General features: G+C 45.9%; 1 pseudogene; it reads right to left on the minus strand.

Moving 5' to 3' along the window:
- Window positions 1-5,135: 5,135 nt before the first annotated feature.
- LOC114614908 lies at window positions 5,136-6,003 on the minus strand (annotated as a pseudogene).
- Window positions 6,004-8,430: the final 2,427 nt, after the last annotated feature.

The following is an 8,430-nucleotide window of genomic DNA, read 5'->3' on the forward strand; positions in this document are numbered from 1 at the left end:
GTGCCCCATGGGGAGCAGGGTGAGGGGGTGCAGTGCCCCATGGGGAGCAGGGTGAGGGGGTGCAGTGCCTCATGGGGAGTAAGGGTGAGGGTTGCAGTGCCCCATGGGGAGTAGGGGTGAGGGGTGCAGTGACCCATGAGGAGTAGGGGTGAGGGGTGCAGTGCCCTATGGGGAGCAGGGTGAGGGAAGAGCCTTCAATGGTAATGGCATCAAAGCACACTCTGTGGCTGTTCTCTCACCCTGGAGAAGATAGAGAGAGTGAAGGTTGCACCTTGGTTGTGCTCTTGAGACTAGACCATGACTTCCTGCATGCCAGCCTCCCAGAATGGACAGCTAGGCTTCAGACACTCAGGACATTGGCCCTATGAGGGTTTGAGAGAGGAAGACTGACAGCCACTGCTGCGAGCAGATCACAAAGCCCTCAGAACCTGGAAGAATGACTCATGAGACAGCTGGCTCTGGGGACAGTTCGGAGCAGGTGGAGACTAGGTTTCCATCAATCACCCACTGTTATGCCGGGTCATGAAAGAAAGAACAGAGGCAGGCTGGATGGGTAGTAAAGGCCTTCTGTAGAGGAAAGGACTAGTTAATTCTATCCATGGATTCAGCAGCTTTGCATGGATGGATTATTTCTTCAGTTTTAGGAATTAATAGCCAGAAAAAAAAAAAAACAGACAAAAAGAGATTGACCAACCTTAGCATTTTTTTTAGTGTAGTTTGTTGGGACTTGAACCTGGGTGTATCTAACTCCCCATAGTTGGGAGGGAAATGTGCAAAATTACAGTTAGCTGGTTTTGTCTGTCAACTATCCTCAGTGAAAGTCAGAGAGCATCCTCAGCTCACTGTCCTGGGAAATTTTTGTTAGCTTGATATAAATTAGAGTTAACTTGAAAAAATATCTCTGTCAGATTGCCTGTAGGCAAGTCAGTGGGGCATTTTCTTGATTAATGATTTATGGGGGAGGGAGCTATGGTTCCTCTGGGTAGGTGATCCCTGGTGCTATAAGAGAACAGACTGAGTAAGCCTTGAGGAATAGCCAGTGAGCGGTACTTCTCCATGGTCTCTCTTTTAGTTTGTCTCTAGATTTCTGCTTTGACTTTCTGCCTTGACATCCCTTTCTGATGGGCTGTAACCTATATGTCAAATAGCCAAATAAACCCCTCCCTCCCCAAGTTGCTTTTGGCCTGTGTTTTATCACAGCAATAGAAACCAAATTAGGACACTCACAGTGGCCACTGACTCTTGCTGTCTCTAAGTTCCGAGAAGGCCAGTGGAGGGGTTGATCCTGCCCACGGTTCAGCTTTAGAGGACCTGATTTGGAGCATCCCTGTAGTCTTTCCTTGGCTTAGAGCAGAAGGATGCATCCCCCAAGCCCAGATTTTCACTGGGTATCTGGTTGCCCCAGCCTGGAATCTGAGCCGGTCCATTTTTCCACTGGTGAATTAGCGGAACAGTCCAGCCTGGCGAGAAAGCACCTCTGAGAAGTCTGTGAATGGGCTCAGAGGAGTGCTGGGCTCAGGTGAGCTGCACAGGGTGGGGAGCGGGGAGGAGACTGCTGGCTAGAAACTGACCTCCTCTTGTCTGGCTGCCCCCTTCTCAGCCCTCTCTGCTTGGGAACCTGCAGGGAGGGTGCTCTCCTTTCCCTGCCTGCTGAACGGTGGGAATTTGCTTCGGAGGTAGATTATATTTTCCCGAGATGGTTTGAATTACCTCCCCGTCCTTTCACTTAATTAGGCCGAGGCTGGTGTCTATTGTGTCCAGCAGGCCTTCCTGCATGAATAAATAGTAACATGTTTGTTTTCTTTTAGGTGGGGTTCGTTTTTTAAAACGGTGGGTTGGCAAAAAGAGGAGAGAGCATGGTGGGGGAGGGGGGATTGTGAAGTCATGGGATGAGAGGTTAGAGGCAAAGTTTTACCTCCCTGATCCACCTCAGTAACTCTTTCCTCTCTATTTTGTACAACATATTCATAACTCCCTCTGTTTTCACCTGTCCCTAGCTAGTCTCTGTCTGTCTATCTGTCTGTCTTTGTTTGTCTGTACTTCTCCTGGGAATCCAGGCACTTCCTGCTTCAGCACTGCTTGCCTACCTTCATACCTGCTCATCTTACTGTACTTTTCCATCTGACCCTTTATCCCTCCGCCCTGTTCTTATCTAGCTCTTGGCTACCCCAAGCAACAGGGAACTTGATAAATAAACCACAATGCAGTCTTGCCATAAAATACTATGCAGCCAAGAAAAAAAATAAAATAAAAAAAGAACTCAGAGGTCTTAGAGTTGCCTTCCAAGAGACACTATAAAAAAAAGTCAGTAACAGAAACCACCTGTACTTCTAAAAAGGTTTTTAAACCTATGTACACAGCATTTCTGGAAACATCTGAAAGATCTCTGAATAATGGTTGTTTCTAGAGAAAGCGAGCAGAGGCTGGATTTAGAGAGTGATCTACACGTCCACGTTTTAAACACATGTCTCTGTCTGTCTGTCTGTCTGTCTGTCTGTCTGTCTCTGTCTCTTTCTGTGTTACTGTGACAGGCATGTATGTTGAGATCAAGGGACAACTTTTGGGAGTGGGCTGTCACCTTCCACCATGTGGGCTCTGGCCGAGGTCGTCAGGCTTGGCAGTGAGAATCTTTACCCCTCGATTCATCCCACTGGTCCTTTTTATATTGAAATTTTTTATAGCATATTTTTGTTGCTATTTGTAATTTTAAATTGTTATGGATATATACCACTTTTGTAACCGAGGCTGATTTATAAGATGGAAATGTGAAAGATATGCTACCAGACAGTACATGCTTAGTTAATCCCATGGTGAAACAATGATTGAGAAGTGGCTTTCAGGATTTAGGTTCACGTTATAGTCCTACCCAACAGCCAGGGTATGACTGTTGGCAATTGACTTTATCTTTCTAAACCTTAGTTTTTCCATCTGTGAAATGGGATGGGAACAATTGCAATTCTTGGAGATATAGAAGCTTATACTTTGCCGTGAAGACTGTTGCTTAAGAATGTCACTAAATGGAGTTGCTTTATCGTCGCCACAAAATTCTGCACGAGATGCAGACTCTGCAGATCATTTAAGACAATTTTAAGAGCAAATGTTCCAATCCTCTTTTAGAAAGTGATAGGGTCACTGAGAAGAGCTCTGCATCCAAGGTAGGTAGGAAAGTCTACCGAGGAGTCTCCTAGACACTGAGTCTTGAGTGCCTGAGAGCGTTTCTAAGGCTGTCCTGTGAGGCCACTCCCTCAGATCCTGGACATCACTGAGGGCTGAGTGAGCGGAGAAAGCATGGAGAATATAGGTGAGGCCCTTAGTGCAGTCAGGATTGGGCTGTGTTCTTTACAGGGTGATGAACAGTGACAAAGAGGCTGGTACTGAGTTATTTAGGACCCAGAAGGCTGCAGCAGGCACTTAGAGTTGTCTCTGTAAAGCAGTGGGAGGCACAAAATTGGGACAAAAGCAGTGGTTCTCAACCTGTGGGTCACGATCCCTTTGAGGGTTGAATGACCCTTTCACAGGGGACGCCTAGGACCATGGGGACACATAGATATTGACATTATGATCCATTATGGTAGCAAAATCACAGTTATGAAGTAGCAGTGAAAATCATTTTATGGTTGGGAGCCACAACATGAGGAAGTATATTGAAGGGTTGCAGCATTAGGAAGATTGAAAGTCAGTGGACTAAGGAATGTCTGAGGCTTCTAGCATTGTCACAGTGGCCTGCAAATCTAGGAGTCCAAAACCATCATTTGTCATGATCAGAAGTTCCATGTGTCAGGAACTTGGACTTGCTAGGGTAGGGCAGCAGAGGCTTGTCTTGGCTCCCCAGGGTCTTGTGGTACCTTAGTGGCTGCTTCTGGGCTCCCCTGGGGCTGTCTGCTTCTGTTTTTACATGCAGTGCTGCCAGGTAGCTGAGACTTTGGCTACCCAGAACACACCATCTGGGGTTTGCTAGGCGCTCTAGTTCCTCAGAGCATGGTGGATGCGCTCTATGGGTAAGCCAGTCAAGGTAGCTAAAAGACTATAAAGCATTTCCTCAGACAGTCCTTGAAGTCTGACAGCAGCTTATCTGCAGATCCTCTCATCAGAGCAAGTACAAGGTCTTGTCTGATTGCAAGTGCGGAGAATGTAGAGCTCACTCCTCAATGGAGGAACAGTGGTGTCAGGGACATTGAGAGCATTCTTACAAAACGTGGTCTGCTGCAAAGAAGGGTGTGAGTAAAGCTCGGTGCTGCAAACGAGCAAATATTTATCAGAATTTGCTGTGTGGTAGACTCCGATAGAGGAGATACAGTAATGAGCAAACCTAGACATAATTCGAACTTTCTAGAGATGACAGCTGGAGGAGTAGACACTGACCCACAGTGTAGACTAGTGCAGTAGGTCCTTGAGAGGAACTTGGGGCTGTGAGTCTGTAGACTCTTGATTTTATAGTCAGAGAGTGGAGGAAAGGTTTCCATGATGTTATCTGAGCTGAGAAGAAAGGGATGTAGAAGCAGAGTAAACAGCATCACGGGAAGAAGGTGAGATCTTCACGCCCAGGTCCCAATGCAGGATGGGACCTTACCGAATGACTGTAGTCCTGGGTAGACAGGAGCATGACTTCAGAGCTCAGTGGCTTTATTCCATTGCTAGCCAGATTCCTTCTTTCTCCAGTGTTTGTAACATCTGGTTGACCATACTTTCCTGCAAAAAGCCATAGGTTTGCACCAAACAAATGAAGCCTCTCTTTCTGGTGTCAGCCACAGACAGGGGTCCACAGGACAATAGAAGTTAGCAGCTGATATGGGAGTCACTCTGTAGCAATCTGGAAGTTAGTCTTTGGATCCAAGCAGCATATCTACCTCATTGCTTCTCCATGCTGGACTTGGGAGGAATTGAAGAAAACGTTGACGTCCTCATCGCTATGGAAATCAAATGGGGGAATCTTAATAGCTAGATGGGGGAATCTTAATCTTCTAGTCTTAGAAGGAAAAAGTCCATCTTGACCAAGTTGGTCACAGAAACAAGATATTTTGATATTATTGCTAATAGCAACGGGTCAGGAGATGGAAACTGACCTGGGTGGGTTGCAAGAGTGAGAAAAGATTTCACGTACTTTCCAAAGCCCAGCAATGAGCGCAGCTGAGTGCCTAGTACACATAGCACCTAACTAGGTCCCTTAAGGTGCCTCCTCTACCAGGGGTCTGTGTAGCAAAGAGAGTACAGTGCTTAGCAAACATCTCCACAATGGTCGTCCAAGGTTTCTGGTTGTACAACTTGCTTTTCTTGTTGACAGCAATGATAGGGACTCAACTGTTCCCAACTGCACTTCTTGTTCATTCAAAAGCAGCCACAGTATTCGGGAGCTTACAGTTTTCAATAACAACGTGTTTCAGTGAGGTAGCCAGCGTTGGGATGCTTATAAAACAGTTTTCTTGAGTCTCTCACTCCTGAGAAGCATGGTCTTCATTTGCTGGTACTTGGTTACCTTTCCCCGGAGTGTCCTGGCTAGAGAACTAAGGATTCTTTCCATGTTCTGAGATAATGTTTGCTGCAAATCCCTTCCTCTTTGAGAAAGGAGTGTCTGAAAGGTCACCACAACCTCTGTCAGGCATCAGAGGAAGAGCATACCGATTCTGTCTATGTTTTCTCTTGCCTGGAGAGAGTGTCCAACTTCATCAGCGTGTCAGGCCAGTGCTGTGACCACTCTCATTTGACATCTCTAGCATAGTTGGACACAGAATGTCTTTAATGTGGTTCTTTTCCTGAATACTCTGTGTTCCATTTGTGATCAGTTTCATAACACTGGGCTTCAGAGGGACCTCTCATAGACACATGCTGTTCCACCAAAACCTGGCAACATGCTCCAGGATCCGAAGGGCAAAATGACCATGGCAGTTCATGTTTTTTCAGCCAACCACAAGCCACACAGGACACCGATAGGCACCTTTCTTTAAACTCTTTATAAAACCTGAGTGCTTCCTGCTGGTGGTGCTGGGTGGAACTTGGTTCCATCATGGCTTTCTCTGCTTCCCCAGTTTCTTACTCAGAGTGTTCATTTGCATCAATTCCATGCTGGTGCCAGGAACACCACTCTTAGCCCAGAGCACAGGCATGCACGGATTCCTTAGCAGGACCACACAATGATCTCTGACCATGCCAGGCAGGTAATCCTTCAGCATATTTTACAGGGCTATCTTTCAAGCCAGAATAGCAGTATGTATTTATTTCACACATAGACAAAGTTCTTTTGCTTAGGATGAAATCAGACCATTTGAAGACAGAACTGATGGTCATCTCCTGAAGAGAGAGATAAAGATAGTGGAAAGAGGGGCTTTCTGGAACTGTCATTGGCTGAGAGCTGGAAAGACTGGGACCGCCCAGCTAGTAGGAGGAGTAGGATGCCTTTCCTACTCAACAGATCAGAATCCAAAGCACCCTGGAAAACATGGAGGGCTCTAATGTATTGTGAGGGGTCTGTAGCCAGAGGGATGATGCCCAGAGGGAAAACTAGAAAGCAATGCTAATCAGACCATTGGCTTGATTAAGTCTAACAATCCTGTTTCCACATAAGCACAGGTTCTGAGTATAGAGTATTGGAACTTTAATCTTTAGCACTTTAGGGTAAGGATACAATTCAATCCACTGCCTCATAAAGGAACGACTACTTCAAGGCACATAAGCATTACTGACATGAGGCTAGGGGATGTGACCCCAAAAGATGACAGGGGTAGGCAAACATCCTAGCTGGGCAGAGCAGTAAAGACAGGAAGACATTGGGAAGATTCCAGACCCAGGAGAAAGAATAGACACTCTTGGGATTCCTACTAGTTTGCAAACAGCACATTAGATGTTATATGAATAACATATAACATCCCTTATCTGTTAGATGCTGTGTGGACAATTCCACACTGTCATGTCCCAATCTTACAGAGAACACATGATATGAATTAGGAAGCAACTGTCACAAAGTGAGACTGCAGTGTGGCTCCATGGTAGGGACAAAAGGATCTAGACCAGTACCCCATGTCTAGTGATTCAACTAAAACAATGGACTGAAATTACTCACAGGTGGAAGAATGTTCGGAGGATCAGACATGCTTTTAGCTGTGCCCAATACTATTACAAAATGATGGGACCCTACTCCACCATGAACATGACCAACAGAGAGAGATATTTGAGAAAGATCTTGAGATGGCCTTTGAATCTCCAGGGAAACTTGCTCACAGCCATGGTGGCTGAGACTATGGAATTATAGTTCATTGTTGAACATGCCTTCTTCCTCAGAATTCTTATGTCATGACAAGCCTTTCTCTCATGAGAAAAGTATCTATCTGATTCATATATGGCCATAAGGAAACTGTGACCTTAAAGGAATTGGAAATATCAGAAAGTCCTGACTCAGTTGCTTCTGTGCTTTGTCCAGGTACCCATCCCCATCTACTGTCCCCAGAGACCTTATGAATACTAGGTGAAATGAATGCAACATTCAAGTGCCTGGTGGATGTGGTGGGATGTGGTTTTTCTACCTCAGGCTTTCGATGTAAAATGTTCCCCCAGTCCTCATGTACTGAAAGCTTGTTCCCCGATGTAGTGTTCAGAAATGGGGATTCTGGGAACTGACTGGATCATGAGGGCACTGACTTAATGAACTAACCCATCAATGAATTCATACTTGAATGGCATTATTACAAGGTGGGGGGAACTAGGAGGCAGAGCCTAGTTGGAGGACAAAATATCACTGGATGTGATGGTTGGTCTTGTCTGTCAGCTTGATGGGGCTGAGAATCACCTAGGAAAAACACCCTGGCGCAAATTTGTTTCTGAGGCCCTCTCAGAGAGGAGAGGTTTGATCCCAATTAACAAAAAATCGTTTTGAATGTGGGTAGTATTTTCCATCAATTGGAAACTCAGACTCAATAAGAAGGGAAAGGGGAAGAAGCCAGCTGATCACCAGCATTCATTTCTTTTGCTTCCTGACTGAGGACCCATTATTAGCTGCCCCACGGTTCACCTAGCACAACTAGACCTCTGCCTCCCCTGCCATGATGAGTATGTGCCTTCAACTGTGAGCCAAAACACACTTCCTTCCTTAAGTTTCTTTTGTTGGGCATTCTGGAACTGAAATAAGAAAAGTAATCAGACACTGGGTGCACCTTGAAGGATGTACCTTGTCCCTGGCACCTCATCTTTGTGTCACCTCCTGAAGGACAAAAAGGAAGAAGATCCAGGCATGGTGGTGGATACCAAGAGGCCAGCTTTCCTCTGCTCTACACCGTTCTGGTATCTCAAGTCTTGCCTCCAGCTCACCAATATGGAAGTGGGTGACCATAGACCCAAAACATCAAATATGTGAGGAGAGAGAGAGAGGGAGAGAGAGAGAGAGAGAGAGAGAGAGAGAGAGAGAGAGAGAGAAAGAGAGAGAGAGAGAGGAAGGAGGAGGAA

This window comes from Grammomys surdaster, unplaced genomic scaffold (assembly GCF_004785775.1).
Source record: "Grammomys surdaster isolate TR1022 unplaced genomic scaffold, NIH_TR_1.0 126546, whole genome shotgun sequence".
NCBI lineage: Eukaryota > Metazoa > Chordata > Mammalia > Rodentia > Muridae > Grammomys > Grammomys surdaster.